Source organism: Protopterus annectens, chromosome 5.part0 (genome assembly GCF_019279795.1).
Source record: "Protopterus annectens isolate FY-2018-M chromosome 5.part0, PAN1.0, whole genome shotgun sequence".
Lineage (NCBI taxonomy): Eukaryota > Metazoa > Chordata > Ceratodontiformes > Protopteridae > Protopterus > Protopterus annectens.
Genome location: NC_056735.1, coordinates 978,588,155 through 978,610,335, shown reverse-complemented (window position 1 = coordinate 978,610,335; position 22,181 = coordinate 978,588,155). Strand labels below are relative to the sequence as shown.

Genomic DNA, 22,181 nt, shown 5'->3' with positions numbered 1-22,181 from the left:
AAATACACAACTTAAAATATGCATGGATCAGTTTCCAATTCCTTTTGAACAAATTCAGTGTTTTTGACAGCAAATCCACCTAAAGTTCTCAAATGTATTTAAATTAAAATGTTTTTAGAGTGAAGTATTAATAAAAGGGAAGCACTTCCACACACACAAAACAAAGATTAGACACTGCCTTATTACAGTAAATTGAGGGCATTTTCACATAATCTCACACCCATTGTTTATGTCACATGATCAAGAACTCTTAGCACACAGCCAAAAATAACATACAACGAATGCCACCAATATTTTGTTTGGTATCTTTTCAGCTGCTGCTCAGTGTCTATGAACTTTTCCACGGATGATGATAATCTCCCCACTCCACATGCAGTTTGCATAGCTTACCAACGTGGCTTTCCCATTTATGTTCATTGTGTTACACTGCTGCAGTCATCACACTTGGGTTATCCTGCCGTCAGGTGGTCTCGCAGTCGGCCAGAGTTCCAAAGTCTTGGTCCGGCGTCGGTTGCTGTCGCTTCTTCCCTGACGTCAGTGCGCCAGGGGTATATAAGAGGCATCCAATGCCATTTTCTTCTGTCTTTCTTGCCGCGCGGTGCCCGAAGCAGAAGCAGTTTGCAAGTGCCAGTCGGCCGACTCCTGAGATTTTCAAATCGAATTTCAGACCGAAGTCTTCAATAAAGCTAAGTACCCCGTTGGGGAACCTTTTCTTGCCTCAGTCTGATGTCAGAAAAAGTTAACAATTGCATTTCTTGTAGGAAGCAAATACCTCATAAGGACTTTCATTCTTATTGTATTTCTTGCCTAGGCCCAGACCACGATGTCACAGGTTGTCTGTTTTATGCTAGGTTTAATAAACGAACTATTAAACGTCGGTTTGATTTCGCCTGACATTACTTTGGTAGGAAATTTAATTATACCATGCCGTCGGAGCAACCGACGACCGGCATGCATAAAAAACACAAGGATAAGGACAGGCAGCCTAGACCCAAACCAGACTCCGAGGCCTCTGCTGGGCCAGTCGCCGGTTCTCCAGTTTTCAGTGAGGCGCCTACGCAGCCCCTGACGACCGCTGATTTAGAACCCCAGACGGCTTCTGATTCCCAAGCGGAAAGTACTAGGCCACCGCAGCCTTCTTCTTTAGGCCCTTCTGACTCCAGAGCAGAAGGAGATTCCGGTGCAGTAGAAACGCCTTCAGTTGCAGAAGGTGTCTTCCGACCGACTACACTCACCATCAAATCTTATGCTCATGTAAATCTCCTTTAAAAACAAAAAAGACTGTACATCAGTCTCCAGTACAAGGCCCCATGCCTAAGAAACAGATGCTTAAGATGGCTGAAGATTTAATTACCCTAATCAGGGGTTCCCATCTCCCTCCTGATAAAAGGCCAAGACAAGAGGAGGATTATGCTTCCTCTGACCAGGTTTCAATTTCCTCAGGAATACTCTTTTCCCCCTTATGAAGATTCTGATGCTGAAGAGTCTATTCCCTCAGCATCTCCCCCAGAAGACTACTCCTTTGGGGAAACTTTACATACCATGAGGGAACATTTCCACTGGGAAGGCCAGGATTACTCTGATTCTAAGAAAAGGCTCCAAGAGTTCCTTTTACTCCCCCAGCACAGACCACTTGCTATCCCTCCCATGTTAGACAATGTAGATGATGTTTACTTAGAATCTAGCCTTAACCCAGACTCTCTACCTCCTGCTCCAGCCAAACCAGACAGATACTACAGAGTCTTTGACTCACACAAATTCCTATATAAAATCCCTGTTGCTGACCCAGAAACCATTTCCCAGGGTCCCAAAGGGGTTAAGGCCTCTATTGCTAAAAATCCTGTACCCTCTGAAAGGGATTCCAGAGCACTAGATAGATGGGGAAAGAAAGTATATACCTCAGCTACTCTAGCTATGAGGGCTTTAAATTGCCAGTTTCACATGCTGAAATATCAGCAATTCCTGATGTCTCAATTAAAGCAAAAAATGAACACACATTCAGGGCAGCCTGATTTTAAGGAAATGCAGGATTTCTTGCATGCAGCTGAACAGGTGGGCAAACATACTTTACAATGTGGATTTGATTCATTGGAAGCTTCCTGTAGAGCAGCAGTGGCTGGGTCTGTCATACGTAGACATGCTTGGTTAAAAGAACAAACCCTGCCTGATCACGTTAAAGCAAAGTTATTGGATGCAACTTTATAGCAGGATGTTTTATTTGGTGTAAAAGTAGAAGAGGTTTTAAAGAAAATGGAGAATAAGGCAAAATCTATGCAGACGGTCAAGGATTTTTTTACAGGTTCAACCCCCTCATTTCAGCAGAAATTGGCCAACAAAAAATTGGTCCTTTCCAGCTTCTGACAGACCACAGAGGGGCAAATACAGATGCCCAAGGGGCAGAGGTCAGTCACAAGGCCCTTACAAACCTCGCCAATGGGGTACCGGTACTCAGAAAGGAGGAGAAGATAGGCCCCAAGCTAACAGAAGACAAACACAATGACTTCACCTTCAGACTGCCAAGCAAATCTCTCTTGGCAGCTCCCTTGGGAGGAAAATTAGCATTTTTTGCAGACAACTGGGACATCATCACAAAAGACAAATGGGTCCTAAACATTGTCTCACAAGGATACAGATTCCACTTTCACACCTTGCCAAGGATAAAAGGAATGCCAAACCTGCCACCAAATCAATGGGCAGAGGCACAAAAACAAATTACAGCTCTCATGGACATGAGAGCCATTCAACAGTTACCTACACAGGAGCAAGGACAAGGATTTTACTCAAGACTCTTTCTAGTTCCCAGAAAGGACAAAGCCTGGAGACCCATTCTGGACCTTTCAATTCTAAACACTTATCTGCAAGTACCCAAATTCAAGATGCTAACACTACAGCAGCTTCTTCCCATGCTGGGCAAGAAGGCTTGGCTAGTAACATTGGACCTCAAGGAGGCATACCTGCATGTCCCTATCAGACAAAATTACTGAAGATACCTCCATTTTATTGCAGGTTCAACCCATTATCAATTCTCTGCACTGCCCTTTGGCTTATCTACTGCACCCAGGGTCTTCACAAAATGCCTGGCACCAGTAATTGCATACTGCAGACAAAGAGAAATTCAAATATACCCATACCTGGACGACTGCCTTATTCAAGCAGAAAGCAAGGGCATTCTTTTAAAGAATCTGGCTTTTGTCAAACACCTTTTAAGTTGCCTAGGATACACAGCAAACGAAAAGAAATCAAAACTAGTGCCCTCACAGAAAATAATATTCCTGGGTGCCAGCTTAAATACAACGGCCCAGATGGCTTATCTCATGCCAGACAAGCAACAACAGCTGACTCAATACTTCAAAATGATGGCAACAAAGACCCAACTCCCTGCAAGAAATATTCTGCAGGCCTTGGGATTCATGGCATCTTGCATACTACTAATACCATTTGCAAAACTGCATATGAGGAAATTACAATGGTACCTGAAAAGCGTATGGACTCAGTACAGCCACAGCTTGGAAACAATGATACCACTCATTCCCTGCCTTCAACAGGAGTTTCTATGGTGGGCACAGGCATGTCACCTCAACAAGGGTCAGCCTTTTACCTTACCCACAGCCAGGCAAACTATAACAACAGATGCATCGGACTATGCCTGGGGAGCACACATGGCAGGACAGTGCATTCAGGGCAAATGGGCTACAGATCAAAGGCATCTGCATATCAATCAAAAAGAAATGCTAGCTGTACAGAATGCCCTATCAGCTTTCAAGGACTTCTTACATCCAGGACAACTCCTAATAAAGATGGACAATACCACAGTAATGTGGTACATAAGCAAGGGGGCACACACTCCTACCCCCTATGCAGGCAAGCAATGACCTTGGGGAACACAGCACTGACTTACCAAGTCCAACTTCAAGCACAATTCCTGCCAGGAAAGAAAAACACATTGGCAGACGACCTAAGTAGAAACGTCATGGACCCCCACGAGTGGAAACTAGATCCACAAGTATTTGCAATGATAACTCAAAAATGGGGACGCCCAGACATAGATCTGTTTGCCAACCCCCAAAACTACCAACTTCGAAAATTTTGCACAAGGACATTCCACCCACTAGCTTGGAAAGTGGACGCCCTCTCATTCAGTTGGAAAACATCAGCAGTGTATGCCTTCCCTCCACTGCCTCTTCTAGCAAAGGTGCTGCTGAAAGTCAGATTAGAGAGGCCACAAATGATACTCATTGCTCCAGACTGGCCACGCCAGCATTGGTATCCAATACTAAGGAACATGGCCCACAGCCCACCATGGATTTTACCCCAAATTCCTCACCTGCTCACTCAGCAAAACAATCAGATTCTACACAGCCAGCTCAAGACTTTAAATCTGGCTGCATGGCAAATTACCTAAACAACCAGCCAACACCTCTATCTAAAGCTGTTATGGATGTCATTCTGAAGGCCAGGAGGCCCAGCAACAGGAAAGACTATTCAGACAAATGGAAAAGATTTTGCGCCTGGAACCAGGCTAAAGGCCAAAATCCCCTTGTTCCAAACATTCCTCAGATTCTACAATATTTAACTGAGATGTTGCACAAAGGACTTTCTTTTTCATCTATTAAGATCCACGCTTCAGCAATTTCAGTTCACTACAATACAGATCCTCCTTTATTTTCACATCCACTCCTAAGACAGTACCTCAGAGGGGCTAAGAACATAAGACCGCCCAGGAGAGCACCAACACCAACTTGGGATCTCAACTTTGTTCTGGAAAAGCTTACACTGCCGCCCTTTGAACCAGCTATTTTAGCTGATTTAAAGCTTCTATCATGGAAAACTGCCTTGCTGCTAGCAATAACTTCAGCTAGAAGAGTCTCAGAGCTACAGGCCCTAATGGCAGTGGAGCCTTTCCTCATTTTTCATGAAGACAGAGTCGCTCTATGAACTAACCCTTCCTTTATGCCAAAGGTGGTATCCAGTGTGGCCCTAAACCAAACCATACATTTACCCACCTTTTTCCCAAACCCCCAGAACAAAGGAGAAAGACTCCTGCACTCTTTGGACATTCACAGGCAATTACGTTACTACTTGGATAAAACTAAGGTTTTCAGAAAATCTGACCAGCTCTTTGTATCCTATGCTGCAGGATCACAAGGAAAAGCTATCTCAAAACAGACCATTTCAAAATGGATAGGACATTGTATACGTTTCTGCTACACACATCATGGGGAACCGGTACCTGCTAGCATTAGGTCCCACTCCACCAGGGCTACAGCTACATCAACAGCCTTTCTCAGGGGGTACCAACCAAGATATTTTGGAAGCTGCAACTTGGAGTTCAGTGCACACCTTCACCAAACACTACCACTTACCTCTATACTCTAAGACTAGAGCTGGCTTTGCCACTGCAGTTATGCAGGGCCTACTAGCTTCTCCAAACCCTGTTTAACTCCACCACCCATCCTTAGCTTTGGGATTCAACCCAAGTGTGATGACTGCAGCAGTGTAACACAATGAACATTGTACAGTTTTGTACCTACCATAAATGTAGATGTTCGAGTGTTCACACTGCTGCAGTCCAGGTTACCCTCCCTCCATCCCCTCTGACCTAGCTGAACTTTTCTGTACCTTTCTATCTGATACAACCTTTGTGGTGTATTTGCTTGTAACTGGAGGTATTCTTTGTATTTTCTTTACATGTTTTATTGGCAATATGTATTGACCACCTACTGGGGAGCACCTGACATCTGGGGCAAGAAAAACTGAAGAAAATGGCGTCAGATGACTCTTGTATACCCCTGGCGCACTGACGTCAGGGAAGAAGCGACAGCAACCGATGCCGGACCAAGACTTTGGAACTCTGGCCAACTGCGGGACCGCCTGACGGCAGGATAACCCAAGTGTGATGACTGCAGCAGTGTGAACACTCGAACATCTACATTTATGGTAGGTACAAAACTGTACTTTCACGGTAGACAGCATACCTCTCAAACTATCAGCACAAAAAGTCTGGACAAAGTCAAAAATAATGGTGGGATAAAGGTACAAAAATAGGGATAGATTTTATATATTAGTTTTATACACTTAGGATGCTGCTAGAATAAAAGGCATGTTAGCATGCATTTTTCTGAAGGATATAAAGTCTGAAATTGAAATGTCTGTGACTTCAGTCCTCAATGATTTGCCAGAAAACCACAAATTTTATGAGGAACAGACCAAAAATACAAGGCAAAAATCTGAACATTCTGCGAAAATCTGGACAGTTTAGAGGTATATACATAAACATGATTTTGCTAAAAAGGAGTTCTTGTAAAGAACAGAGCTGCATTTCAAGGCTTGACACCAGCTAAGGTCATTGTTCAGTTAACCTGCAATGCCATATCATTATTGTTGCTGGATATGCAGTACAGACTGTAAAGAAAGTATTTCTAGTTCATTTTTCTCCTCTCTACATATTGCTCACAACAGAACATATATTCAGAACTGACATATTAGTTCAACATAATGGTAAACTTCTCTTGGAACTTTTTTCTTTAGCATTACTTTGTTTGCTTCAAGTTTTCACTTGACCTCAAATAGGCATGTTCTTGCTTTTCTTTTTGTTTAACAGGATTCTGTCATCACAAACCAGTTTTACAACATATAGAATATTAGTTTCCTTCCTTTAGATGTGCTGTACTCCCTCAGTGGCTTTAAACACTATAATTTGTTTGTATTATACTTGTAGATTATCTGTAAATCATTTACAGAATACTGTAAACCAGAGTGAATGTAAAAGTAACCGTTGTCATGCTGCAAAATGCACTGTTCGCACACATACAGTTCAGATCACCCAAAGTTTTATGAATACATTCTAAACCAAAGTAAGGATCAGTTTTTCACTCCCCTACCTTAGTCTTCAGATTTATAGATCTTGGGTCAACTCAGTGGAACTTCTCTAGGTGTATAAACATTATTTTAAAGTACAAAATATATGAGGAAAGGATGGTGCCTATTTATTTTGGAATTTAAAAGCTCCAGAACGGGGAAAATAAATTATTTTAGGAAGATTTTCAAAACTTGCTAAATTTGCTAGATATTTTGGTGACTCCATGGGACAGATGAATGGTTTCCTGACTGTGATTTAGCAGACCCATATTTATTTAGAAGCTGGAGCAAAGAATGATTTGGTGCAAAGTGGGAGCAACTGTTTCTGGGTCACTTATGCCAACGGAAGGAGAAGGGTGTACGTACCTTGGAGCAATGAGTCCTATTGTGATTTTCTCCAGTGGAGACAAAGGAACGTAACGTGAGTGTCAGTCCATTAGTATGGAAGAGCTGCCAGTAGAAGCATCCTCTTGCAACAGAGTGAGTGAGTGACATCCATGTATTAGGATCATAGGTTCAAAGGAACTTACTAGGCTATTGGCCCTGAAGACCTTACAAGCCTAGCAAAGAGTTTAGCCCATGTTCCAACAAGTCAGCACCCTGTCCCACTGTCCAGCAGGGACACAGGTGGAATCCCAGGGGTGTATTCTCTGGTCCCCATCCAGTTATTCAGGTTTTGCTTAAAAAGGTTTAATAAGGTACTCTACTTTACGTGGAGATGGAGTCTATTCCACAAAAGGGGGAGTCTCTGGGACACAAATCTGTCCTGCCAACAAGTCCTATTGCTGTCACAGACCAGGTTGAGGTTGTGCATGCGGGTTACTCAAGTGCAGCTTGACTTGTGGATATGCAGCAGTCCCATCAGGGTGGTGTCTGAGATTGCTTTGTATGCCAGACAGAGGTAATCTCTGAGAAGTCTGTAAGAGACTGAGTAGAAGGACAGGGCTTTTATCCTGTCTGTGTAGAGTAGATGTTTGATGCCCTGGATTCTCAGCGTGTGGAACCTCTGTGGTCTCTCCAGCTGCTGCATGTGCTTTGTGAGGTACATGCCAAAAGGGGCATTGTACTCAATAATGGATCTTATAAGGGAAGAGGGATATTATGACCCCCTTATCCATGGATGAGATACCCTTACTAATGAGATGGGCCATACAGAAAGCTTTCCATACAACAGAGGCAATATGGTGGTCAAAAGTCAGTTTGCTATCAACCTGGGTATCCAAGTCCCTCACAACTGATTGCATGCTTAGTAGCTTATGATCAATATGATAATTTGGGGACGTCACTCTCCCCAAAAGGGATGATGATGCATTTTATGATATTCAGTTTGAGGCCATGTTTCTGGCACCAGTCATTTGTTTGGGTGAGACCCTCTTGGAGGATGTCCACATCACTAGGGGAATTGATAACAGCACCCAGCTTGCAGTCATCTGCAAACTTGGTCAGCCATAGCCCAATAGTTTTGGCCTGCACCTCCGAGAAGTATATCCCAAACAGCAGAGGCTCCAAGACTGATCGCTGGGGTACACTGCTTGTTAAGGGTCTACTACTTGAGGTGGCTTCCCCTATTTTGACTAGGTGGGTTCTATCAGTGAGCCAGTTTGCTACCCATCTGGTAACATATGGATTGAGGCCTAGTTGAGAAAGTTTATCTATTATTACCTGAGTAAGGAATACTATTGAAGGCTTTGGCCAGGTCAAGGTAGGAGGTGTGCACAGTCTTCCCCTTGTCTATGGCCTCGGTGACTGTCTCAAAGAAGTTGACCAAATTTAACTGGCATGACCTCCCTGTGACAAAACCAAACTGTGTGGGATCAAGTGTCTGGTGGTTGCCAATATCCTTGTTAATGAGGTCCATGATAGTCCGCTCCATGGCTTTGCAGATCAGGCTAGTTAGGCTGATGGGTCTATAATTTCTTGGATCGGTGGACTCTCCACCTTTTTGCAAAGGGATGACAGTAGCTGTCCTCCACTCGGCTGGGGCAAAGCTGGTACTCAGGCTTTGGTTTAATAGGGTGCCTAATGGTGTTGCAAGTTCCTGTCTAAGTTCTTGTAGGATGCAGCCTGGGATGTTATTGGGTCCCGTGGCGGCTGTATTTTTTGCCTTTGAGAAGGCAGTGATGACTTGCTCCGTAGAGATGAGGGAAGTGGGAAGGTACTGGGGGATGACTGGTTTTACTGATGGGGGGGGGGGGGGACAGAGGAGTGAAGTTTTCACTGAACCAGTCTGCCAGCAGGTTGGCTATATCTACAGCATCTGTGTATGTGGTGTCCTTGACCACCAGTTCTGAGCAGATCTGGGTGCTTCCCTTGAGATTGTGGACATATGTGAAGAAGGCCTTATGACTGTCTTTAGGCCAGTTTGGACTCATTTTGCTTTGGAGGATTTCACTAGTGCTCTTATTTGCTTGCTCAGGCTAAAGAGAGATTGCTTCCAATTAGGCACCTGTTCCTTCTTGGTCCTGGACAGTAATTTTTTCCTTTTATTATAGAATTTTATTGTAGGTGTCCACTAGACACATTTACTCTTCCTTGAGGAGGAGGATTTTGTCCCGTCTGGTATTCCTGATTCTATGCAGCTGTATAAATGCTCATATAGTACTTTGGTGTAGGTTTGGATATATGTGCTAGTTCCTATGAAGGGAGAGGGGGCTGTGAAGCTGTTTATACCTTCCCTCAGGAGGTTGTAATCAGCTTTGGAGAAGTTTTTTTGTTTGACCCTAGATGGGAGGGTGGGGTCGGGGGAGATGGTGACTTTGAAAGTGTGACTGCTTTGTGGTCAGATCATACCAGGAATGATGACACTGTAAGGATGCTGCAGTGGTTACTTATGTTGGTTAATACCAAATCCAAGATATTTTCACCTCTTGTGGGGATGTGAACCAACTGGTGCAGGGCATTTGCATTGACGAATTCAAGGAATCTCTGGGCATTTGTGTTTTGGCATGAGTATTTTTTCCATTCTATGGTTGGATAGTTAAAGTCGCTCAGGATCAGATTAAAGGGTTGAATCTTGATAGATTCGAAGAAGTCCAAATAGGTGGAGAGGGCATCTTGAGTGAGAGTTGGAGGCCTATAGCTAGCTATGATTTGAATAGGGGTCTTGTCAATTGCTAACTACACCTAGACTGTTTCCTATGAATCATACTGTTTGACCAGCCTAGAGGTGTGTATGTCTTTTATATATATTGCAACTCCACCTCCTTTTGTTTTGCTGCCCACAGTTTGAGGTCTAAATGAATGATAGGATGAGTAACCTGGTATGGCTGGGGTGCTGTCCGCAGCTTTGAACCAGGTTTCTATAAAAATGAAAAAAAAAAAGAAAAAAAAACTGTACCTCTTCCTACTTCATTTTGCTGCTCGTGCTAAGGAATTCAACTGCATTTAGTTTGCCATATTTATTACTGCTAATTGATTTGTTTGCGTCTTTCAGCTTTTCCCGGTTAGGGATCACCACAGCAGAACTCCGGTCCGCTAATGATTGGTAGTTGATTTTTACGTGCCGAGTTACCAGCCCTGACACACAACCTTCAACGAAGGTATGCCCATTCATGCATGTCTCCATGCAGAAGACGCTCTAGCTGAGAATCGAACCGGACAGCGTCTTACTGTGAGGTGACAACGCTACCGCAGCACCACCACCGCCGAGTTGGTAGCCTCACTAAATTGATGACAGTATTTTACTGAACTGCTGCTTTATTTGTGCTGTCTGTTACTGTTGTGATTGTGAGCTACTGTTTTAAAGCAGTCTACTGATTAACTGTATTTCATTGCTTCTTCTTTTGGCTTTTCCCGGTATAGGGTTCGCCACAGTGGATCATCTGTGTGCTCATGATTGGCAGTGGAGTTTTACAGTGTCGAGTTGCCAGCCCAGCACCCAACCTTCCATAGAAGGCACACACAGGCACTCACACCTAGGGCCAATTTAGAGTGTCCAATCCACCTACAGCATGTCATTACTTTCTACTGGAATTCATTATTGTTTAACTGCATTTTGTTGCTGTTTAACTATATTTTTTCATACTGCGAGTTCTGTACTTTTGACTATTAAGTGATTAATCTATAGTTCATTGTGCGTTTTTTTACTGTATTCTTAACCTTATAATTGAGTAGCATAGTCTAGATACAGGTCTGCTGCCTCCAGAGCTTCCCCTATACATTTTTTTAAACCCTTTTTGAGGTATTCCAGCAACAAATTTTCCCTTAGTAGCACTTGTGTTATCATCTAGTAGTACTACTTTTAGACCTTCCTCCCTTTAGCCTCTTAGCTTTTTCAGTTTCTGACAAATATGGATGGACAATTTTCCGCATTTTCTCCTGCCAGTCTGGTTGATATCGGCATCCTGAGAAAGTGTAGTAACTGCCTCATGTACACAGACAACCCTGTACTACTACCACCTAGAAATTATGCCTATTACTCAACACACCCTGGATTGGTTGCCAAAATCCAGATTATTCCAAGAATTTAGGTTTGGTATAATGGTTAAAGTCTTCACCTCATAGATGCAATGTACAGTTTTTGATTCTGACCTCGGATTATTGGCTAGGTTTAAAATGGCCTTTACAGCAGATAGCTTCATATTTGCCTATGAACCTGTGAATCTTGTCCCTGAGTAGTATCTGTTGTTGGCCAAAGTAAACGGACATACAAGGTTAGTGCAGCTGTGGTAAAAATTGGACAGTTGGGTAGGGAGGAGCGAAAAAACAAATGAAAGTTGCTAAGTGCCCTTTGGTCTGTTCCTTACCATTGTCACACTGCTGTCCCCTCTGTAGACCACCTGTGCCACAGCTGTGAATGGTATATTGAGCTGTTTATTAAATAACAAAAGGTAATTGTTATTCAAATACATGTACACTGATTGAGCAAAGTAATCAAAATGATGACTTTAAATCATGATTTACCCACAGAAATAAGTGAACTTGTAAAATAAAATAAAATAAAAAAGAGAATTCCCACTCAAATAGACATGGTACTACTATTCCATAGGGGAAATAACACACACAAAAAATAGCCTCATGGGATCATGGTGCTGTATAAGGATAGACCTGCATGTATCCTCAGTCCTACCATCCTAAAAAGGAGGAGGAGGCAGAAAACTGCATTAAAGTGATATTGTATGCTAGTGTCTGCACATATATGTCAAATCAAATGCTTGCTCAGTACATCCTTCATCCAATCTTTATATGACAGAAGAAGAGTAGAATGAGGAAAAAGTCTGTTCATACAGTGAAATTATTTAAGAAAGGTAAGAAATGTCACTTATTAATGATGTCATTGTATAATGACAGTAACTCATGCTTGGTTATGTCTAGTACAGGCTGTACCCACAGCTGACTTTGATAAGTCACACTGCACCCTTTTGATAAAACCACAACAGCCATGGTAGGGATAGAGTTTTTTTTTACCCTACCCCCACAGAGCAAGGGAGAAAATATTCTACATATCCTGGACATGCAATTGAGATTTCACCTAGAAATGACAAAACAGATTTGAAAACTGACCAGCTGGAGAGGGTAGACCTGTGTCAAAGCTGATCTCCAAATGGATAACCCACTGCATTGCACTTTTTGTCTTGCTGTGCCCATCCTGCAAGGCCTTTTATAGTCTATTCTACCACTAGACCAGCCACCCCCCAAATTATATACATTTTGAGAACCTACCCTAGGATATGCACTACCGCAAAAAGTACAGTTGTATAAATCTTACCATAACAGCAGATGTCCTTCTCTTCACTGTTGCAGTATTCATGAAAGAAGGGATAGTCTGTCCCAGATAGCCCGTTGCTCAGCCAGAACTGAAAAGCTTGAAAAGGGTCTTGTTTGTGCCACGCGTCCCATTTATGCTCCTCGCCCAAAACACAGGGCATAAAAGGGATGTACAGACGCAACTAACCAGAACTGTATTGCCCCAGGAGAGAACACTCCTCAAAGGACAAAGGAGTCTATTTACATCCAGAGGGAAAAAGGGCAGAATAAAGAAGGGGGTTGGAGGAAGGGAGCGAGTACTGTAACAGTGAAGAAAAGGACATCTACTTACACAACTGCACTATGTACTTCCATTATCACTGTGGCAATATTCTTAAAAGAAGGGAGAGCAAAAAAGCTCAAAAAACAGAATGGGAGGTGGAAGGCTGAGAACAGCCCTCAACAAACCCACATAAAATGTTTTCAGCAAAACCTGCTCTGGCCCTAGAAACCATATCGAACTTATAATGCTAAGTAAAGGTATGCATGGAAGACCAACTAGCAGCTTTAAGGATGGAATTGGTGTCCAACACCTTGAAGAAGCCACCAGAAGAGGCAACAGCCCTAGTAGAATGAACTGTAACAGAAGCAGAGACTTGCCCTGAAAAGAATAACAAAAGGAAATGACTTTAGATATCCAGGAGGGGATGGTTTCCTTAGAAACAGCCAAACCCAGAGACCTGGGATGAAAGGAAACAAAAAGCTGATCAGACTTACGGATAGTCTTAGTTTTATCCAAGTCATACCTGAGCTGTCTGTGCAAATCCAAGGTATGCAGGCCCCTCTCAGTAGCAGACTAAGGAAAAGGGAAAAAAAAAAAAAGGGAGTTGTACCGACTGATTTAAGGACAAGTCATTTACCACCTTGTGCATAAAAGAAGGAGCAGTGCAAAGGGACACCCTGTCCCACTGAAAAAAACAAAAAAGCAGGAATGGCCATAAGGGCCTGGAGCTCAGAAACCCTCCAAACAGAAGTAAGAGCAAGCAACAAAACAAGGTGCAGTGTTGCAAAGAATCAAAAACTGCAGACTCAAAAGGAGCCAGAGTCAATTTTTCAAAACAAAATTAAGGTCCCAAGGAAGAGAAATAGGTTTTCTTGGTGGCCAAATATGCAGAAAGGCTTTTAGAAATTATTTGACCTCTAAATGAGAAGCCAAAGGAGGAGTCAAGGGCGGACAAGCAGAAATGACTGACAAATGAACTTTCACAGAAGAATAGGCCAAGCCAGACTGGAGTAACTCACACAAATAAGAAAAGACCAAAGGGACCCCCACTGAAAAAGGATCCTGGTTATGAGCATAGCACCAGACTGAAAATCTCTTCCATTTGGACATATAAAATGTTTTGGTTGAGGGTTTCCTTGCCTCCTGTAAAACCCTGAGCACATCCTCAGAAAAGAGTCGCCAGAAAGGAATCAAAACCCTATCACCCACAATGTCAGTTGCAGAGCGGACAAGCGGGGTTGGAAGAGAGACCCCTTGTCCTGTGTAAGAAGATCCAAGTGGTGAGGTAACCTGTGATGATTGCCCCTGGTCAGATACATTAATAATACATTAAGGGTAAAGGGAGTCACCGGTAAGATTTCTGGGGAGTCGCACTCAATTTTCTGTAGGACTCATGAAAGTAGAGGAAGAGGAGGAAAAGCATAAAGAAACCTCCCCTTCCATGGAAATGAATTATGTATCAATTTTCCAGGCCAGATGGCATGGCATTCTGGAACAGAAGAGAGGAAGCTGCTTGTTCAGAGAGGAAGCAAAAAGATCTCCCTGAGGAATACCCCCACCGATGGATAATGTCCAGGAACACGTCTCTGTGAAGCATCCATTCATGAGCCTGTGTTTTGGACCTGCTCAGACAGTCTTTCATAAGATTGTGCTCTGAAGGAATGTAGACTGCCTGAAGAATTAACTGATAACTGAGAGCCACTTCCCAGGCCTGAAGCTTCATTCTGCACAGAAGATTAGATTTTGTGCCCCCTGCTTGTTGACATACCACATCACTATAATGTTGTGTGTGTACACCTTCAAGGGGCCCATAGAGAACACGGGGTGAAAAGCCTGAAGGGCTAAAATAACAGTCCTCCTCTCTCTCTCTCTTTTTATTTTTTTATTTTTTTTATAACTTTTGTTTACTGGGAAAGTCCAACTGGGACAGACCCCATTTTCAGCAGAGGCCCAGGGAAAAATGCTCCAGACACAAGTTGTTGATATGGTCTGATTTCTGATGGGGAGGCCAAAGACCCTGAATTTTCAGGTGACCAAGAGATTCCTCCCATCCCATGTCCAAGGCATTGATGAACAGGTCCTGAGAAGGGACTGGAGGCTGAAAGGGCTGGCCTGGGTTGAGAGTGAACTGTCAAATCCACCACACTAATTCCTTCTTGAGACCGGGAAGGAGAGATGCATTGAAAGTCAGAGGATGACGATGCTAGAGCCAAACTGACTTGAGATACCATTGAAGCTTCCTCATAGGCAGTTTGGCAAGAGGAAGTATCAGAATAGAAGAGGCCATGAATCCCAGGGAGTGAAGAAACTCCCTGGCTGGCATGGCAGTCAGGAGAAGAAGAGACTGAAAGAAGGCTGTCAGTGACAATACCTTTGGAGGTGGAAGAGAGTCCAACATTGGTACTGTCTGAATCCTGCAACCCAAATAGACATGATCCTGAGAGGGAGACAGGACAGACTTTTAGAAGTTGATAGTAAACCCCAGACTCTAAACAAGAGAGATGGTGAACTGCAGATCCTGCAACAGTCGACTGGGAAAAGGTGCATGAAGCAACAGGTCACCTAGATAAGGAAAAGTCTGAATGTAATGGAGCCTGCAGAAGGCAATCACAGGAGCTAGGCATTTTGTGAATACCCTTGGGGCAGTAGAGAGGACAAAGGGCAAAGCAGGGAACTGAAAATGAAAGGAAGACGCAGAGAAATGTAAAAATTCCTGTAGAGAGAGTGAATAGGGATATGAAGGTAAGGATCTTTCAGATCCAAGGAGAACAGAAAAGCCTGGGGTTAATAAAGGATGAAACAGAGAGTTTGAAGAGGAAGCATCTGAAAAGAATGGATCTTGAGAAAGGTGTTTAGCCATGAAAGATTGAAAATACGTTTACTAGTGCCCTCCTTTTGAGAAACTAGGAACATCTGGGAATAAACACCCTGTCTCACTTGAGGGGGGGGGAGGGCAGCTGGAATGGTCCCTTGGTTCAACAGGGACCTTAGAACCTCCAGAGAATGAGGAAGTTACTCTAGAGGAGGTTGAGGAATCCCAGACAAAAAAGGGAGAGATTTCCATACTATGAAGTAAGCCTGATAGATGATAGAAAGAACCCAAGAGTCTGAAGTGATGAGACACCAGTTTGGAAGTGAAAAGGAGAGCTGAAGGGACAGAGGAACCTGGTCTAAAGGTGGGGGGGGGATTGTCAAAGAGAAGCAAGATTACCAGACAAGGGAGGCTTCTGGGCCACCGAAATCTGAGAAGCCTCAGCACAGGGGCCCTGGCTCCCACTCCTCCTGCCCTTGGAGGCCTGCCAGAGTTATCTCTGAACAAAAGCAGATCTAGAAGGATAATTCCTCTGGAACTTGGAATAGGAGAGACAAAAATATGTTTATGGTCTTGCAAGGCTTTGCCTTTCTCTTTTAAAAACTTAAGTAAGTCAGAAGTAGCAGTCCAAAAAGATGATCATTATCCAAAGGAGCATCCAACAACTTGGCCTTAATCTCCTCAGGAAGAGACTGGAGACTAAGCCAAGAATAATGCCTTATGACAGGCCCAAAAGCCATGGCACTAACAAAGGCATCAGAAAACTCATAGCTACACTTAATAGACTGGTGAGCCACTTAAGAAGCAGAACCTAAAAAAAGATGAGGCAGAGGACTTGCCATCAGAATCAGGGAGGTCAAAAATAACCTGACAAGCCTGAGCAATAAAGGTCAGAGCATACCTGGTGAGGTGGGTATAGTAATAGCTCTAAAGGCTAAAGTAGAAGAAGTATAAACTCTTTTGTCAGTCCTCTCCATTGCCCTGCTATCCTTATCAGAAGGCAAAAGGTTGGAAGAGGGCAAAAGTTTAGATGGTTTGTCAGAAGAAACTTAACACCACAGTAGGATTGGCAGAAGGACATTTAAATAGAAATTGACAATCCTCAGGAACCTTCTTATAGACCCAATCAAGTTTCTTAGGAGCCAGAGGCTGAAAATCAGGAGACTTGGAGGCAGCAGTGAATTTAACAAGGCAGCCAAACACAGGAAGAACTGCAAGTGGTTTAAGAGTATCCAACTAAAGAAAATCATAATATCCTCTCTGAATATCCAAAACTTAAGAAAAAGCCCACTTAAAGAATTCATTCATCCTAATAATTGTGACCCCAAAGGACAATTCCTCAAAAGGAGAATCTGGGTCAACAGACTCTTCTGCATCAGAACCATAAGCCAAAGGCGAAGGCATCTGTAAAGAATTGTGCAAGGACCCCTCTCCAGACAGAGAATCTTCATCTGAGGAATCTGGTTCCCTAAGCTATTTAGAAGGGGTAGAGGTGCAAGGAGGAACAGATACACTAAAACCCCTTAAGAGGAGGCTCTATATCTATTAAGGCAGAGAATAAGCCCTGAATAAACTCCTGCCATTCCCTTTGAGGATCCATATGACAAGGTGAAACGTGCTTCAGTTTTTTGTTGCTTCTTAGAAGGAACATCATCCCTAACAAATACTGGAGGTTCCAACCCTTGGCAGACTCGAGAAGAGAACCTGGAACTTCCTCTCTGACCAATATCGGTGGAATCTCTCTAGGAGCCTCCCAGATAATCAACCTCGGTTCCCCCTTGCCATCTGGAGCAGACGCCTGCAAATCCTCAGAGGACGCATGAAAAGATGGATCCATGCTGGCCTCCAGAGTGGTCGCAACAGAGGAATCTGATAAAAACACAGAATGACCTACAGAGCTATTACCTGCTTCTAGACGGACAGCCAAAGAATCCAGCCAAGACTTTTTGGCCTTCTTCTTACCAAGCAGGAGTATCTCAGGGTTAAAGGAGTCCTCCATGGTACCCTGGGCTAACTGTCTAAGTCATTGGTTTTCAAGATAAATGGCCAGGGATGACAAAACAGCTTTAGAGTGTCTTAAGCACAAATGTCTTACAGATACTAAAAGAAGTATGGTCCTGGGAAGAGCACAAACAAAAAAGACACTGGTTGTGACGATCCTTATGGGGAATCTGCCTCCCACACTGACATTTTCCCTTCTTGGATGACATAAACTCTAGGTAGTGATAAAAAATACAAGATCAAGAAGGAAACTTAAAAAAATTAAATAAAAATAAAATAACCCCAATGGGGCACTTAACTGGTGTTCTAAGAGGCAGAACAGCAACAAAAGCATTCAAAACAACTGGCAAAAATGGCATTCGAGCTTGCATCAAAATAAGTTCTGGGTAGTTGCACTTGTATTTCCCTTTTATGTCCTACGTTCTGTGCAAGGAGCATAAATGGGGTGTATGGCACAAACAAGATCCTTTTCAAATTTTCAATACTGGCCGATGACAGGCTACCCAGGACGGCTCAGCCCTTCTTTCAAGAATATTGCAACAGTGATGTAGAAGGATGTGTGAGCAGTACAAAGAGCCTAATACATTTGTATTGAAACTTGCCATAATTGAACATATGCAAGTATGCTCATTGTTGTAATAATAGTTTCCTCCATCCCTCTGTTCTTGACAAAAAAGAGGTTAAAGACCTAAACATTTCAGAAGTTAAAGTAAAATTGTCCCAAAAAATTAATTTCAAATTTTGTTGTTATACTTTCCTAACGTATTTACACAAGCTTCACTCCATCTGCACCTGTTGAGAGTTCAATTGAAGTCCTTTTGGAATGCCAATTATCTACCTAGTAATATTGTCATAAGATGCAGTAATAACCTGGAGACCAAAGTTCCAAAGGAAATCCACCTCTAGGTATTTGCTAAAGTCAGAAGCTATATACTAAAACTGTAGAATGACTACTAAAATTCTTGCCAGGCCCAAATTTACTTTAGGCCTAAAATATGGCTATGTAGAATGCAGATGTAAGGAAATTTAATCTCTTCACAACTTTTCCACTTACTAGAAATCACACTTCCTTCCTTTCTACTGTTGCTACCAGTAATCATTGGCTTCTCTGACCTGACAAATTGCAACTAATCTAAATCATTCATTCATTTATTGGTTCTTTCATTCTCATGCTCTCTTCTCTGTCTTTTTCCAAGAGCTACTGGTACTATACTGTAATTTATCTAGTTATTTTCCATTTCTCATAATTTTATTGGCTGTGGATGCCTGTTGGGCATTTGAGGATCATAACAATGATACACAGAACAAGAAGAATGTACATACAAATGGTATAATGTATTCCAAAATTGTACTATCTTGGAGTATTCATCCTATGGCAAGGCGCATGGTGAGTTCTGTGTCAGAATTTTTAGACTTGAGGGGAGGAACACAACCCTAAAAATGCTTTAAAATTTAGCAGTGTATTTCAGCATAATAACATTGCATTGGAGCACACTGGAGCTATCAAATTCAAATACAAATTGTATATATTGCAATAAATACAGACTTTTCTGACAGAATAGGACTTTAATTTTTGAAGTGTTGGAACTCACATTAGAGGCTTTTGCACTTTAAGTGCGGAAGCATTAGCTGATTACCTTACGTTTCCTTCAGCCTGTAGAGCAGATTATTTGTCTTGCATTTTCATCCTTTGTTTTGTAACTGGGTCTTTTATTTGATATTGCTCTAACACAGTATATTAGCTAATCTCACTACATCTGGTCTCATATCTGCTACAATTTGCTCCGAAAGTTGATCTAAGAATACAGCTGAGACCATTATTTATAATTCACATTTTCAATAAAGCTTGAATTTCAACATTATGTAGTTGATTGATCAAAGTTAGCCATTCCTTCATTGTTGAGACACATGCAATTTTCCTTGCCATGGTAAGACATTTCATTGCGGCAGCCAGCAAGTCCCAGATCAAAGGACACTGACTATTATTAAAAACATGTGATTGATGGGATAGGGGCAGAAAAACAGCACCCACTGCTCAGATACAACTGCATAATCTGACCACAAGATCTGAAAGTAGTGTTGACACTGTTCAGAAATGTTTTGTTAAAAAACACACTAAGAAAGTTGACTTCAGGTATCATTTACTGTGTGAGAACATATAGTAGAAATAGCTTGAGCCATGGAAAACACATTTGTCATCTTTCTTCTGTACAAAAGCCTATACACAAGAACTGCATTAAACAAAAATCACAGGAATTGAGACAGGAAGGTGTTTTACTAGGGAGTTAAAAATAATAATTTTCTGTTTATCTCTGATTTGCTTTTTGTAATTCTGGACTATGAATTTCCAAACTTTAGTAAGAATGACCTTTCAGTATCACTCAAAGTGATGATATATAATGGACAGATATCTATTAGAACTCTGTCTTTTTGAATTGTGATCAGTCGTGCAATTATTTCAGATACTTCAGCCTGCCATAATGTCTTTTTCTTTAGTATACTGCAGTAATTAATTTATAATTATATATAGTTATTAATATAATTGTATTAAGATGTAAGAAATATAAAACTACTGATTAACATTCAGGTGAATGTTACTTAAAATTTTATCTGGCCAAAAAATATTATGACCTTCAAAATGGTCAGACCAGTACCTACAATTTCTGTATCACCATTCAGTAGAGATATGTGTGTCTTTCTGGAGTCATAACATGATCCAACATGTTTTTAAAAGGAATTATAGAAATTAATATCAGGTAAGAATACTTGGATGCAAAATAGTACCTAGTTTTCACGAGGGAAACATAGCATTATCTAAAGATGTATGCACAGTAGGGGCAAGGCCCCATCAAATACTGCTATGTTGCATTTACAGTGCCACAGAATTTAAAGCAATGCTTAAAATACTCCTAATTAGAAGCAAGTGTGTCAACAGAAATTTGTCAGAGCAGTTTAAGATGGTGCGTACAGATTTACGGTACAGAATAACTGGCATGGTAACCTTTTGCACTCTTCTGTATTTTTTTCTGTGATCTGGAGAACTGCAGAGATATTTCTTATGATGCTACTCAATGTATTATCTATCATTCTGCAGTACAACCAGTGGCATTTAGTCTGTTTTGTATTACACAACATCCTGATATGCTTTATTGCATCCTAAAAGTTGTACATGAGTCACTCTTCCTCTTATCTGAATTCCTTGTACCATGCACCAGGTTATTAAGTACTTCAGAGCAGCACCAGTAGCATTAGTAACATTTAAAGGAGTACTCAAACAATAAGTAAAACTGTACTCAGTCAAGCAGTAGCATAGCTGGGCGGAGGGCAAGAAGGTGCAGAGTGTTGGGAGGTGCAATCAGCTGGCCTTCATCCAGATTGCTCTTTAGTGCAATAGCAGCTTTTAAAAGATAATAGTGCATTTGCAGTAAAGTCTGAACAATATAGCTCTCCTTGCAGGGCATAAACCTCTAGCAGTTTGCTACAGTTTAAAAGAGAATTTTTTTTTTAAACTATAACCTGAGCTCTGTAGTGCTCTGTGAAGCCACGGTATAAACTCAAACAGTTTGCTGCTGTTGTAGTTTAAAAGATTTTTTTTAACTAAAGTTTGAGGAAGGAGGGCTGAGGGCAGGGCACAGAAATGAGACCTGAATGGCTGAGGCAGGAGGGGATGGGAGGTGCCATGCATCTGGCCACCTGCTTGGTGTGCCAGTAAAAGAGCAGACTTATTTTCTGCTCTTCACGGTGGTGCAGCGGTTAGCGTTGCTGCCTCACAGCAAGAGGTTCTCCGGTTCAATTCTCGGCTGGGGTGCCTTCTGTGCAGAATCTGCATGTCCTCCCTATGGTCGTGTGACTTTCCTCTGGGTGCTCCGGTTTCCTCCCACATCCCAAAGACATGCTATAGGTGGATTGGACGCTCTAAATTGGCCCTATGCGTGAGTGCAAGTGCCTTCTGTGGAAGGTTGGGCGCCGGGCTGGCAACTCGACACCGTAAAAACTCCACTGCCAATCATGAGCGGACAGGTGATCCGCTGTGGCGACCCATAACCGGGAAAAGCCAAAAGAAGAAGAAGACTTGAAGAGCTGAGGGGGTTGGAGCACTTGTTTGTGGGAGTGGCACAGAGCATTAGTAGAGCCAGCTATGCTTCTTCAGTCAAGCATTATGAGTCAACTGAGGAAATGCTGTTTAATGCCACAAGAGGCCTTCACTGATGATCATCATTTCTCTTTTAAGTCCATTAGCCTTTGGACTTATTTTCTAATTCCCTGACATGCCCTGCAGAGTTGCAGCTAAAGTCAGAAAGCCAAGCAGCGAGTATTGTACTGACATTTATGTATAGTGATGCAAAAACACTTGAATAAAAACAAAATCAAAAAATGTCCTCACTCTTTCATAGTACAATAATGAGATCTGATGACACACTTCACGCTTCCTGCTTTGCTGCACTATGGCATACATTATGGATCCCAGAAAAGAAAAACTAGTTTTAAAAAGAAATTAAAATAGACTCTTCCAATGAGGAAACCTGGTTTACTTATAGTCAA

General features: G+C 42.2%; 1 protein-coding gene across 1 annotated transcript in view; it reads left to right on the top strand.

Annotated features, from left to right (window-relative positions):
- The window catches only part of RIPK4 (receptor interacting serine/threonine kinase 4), a 290,197-nt gene that overhangs the window by 243,321 nt on the left and 24,695 nt on the right, over positions 1 to 22,181 (top strand). The window lies entirely within an intron of this gene.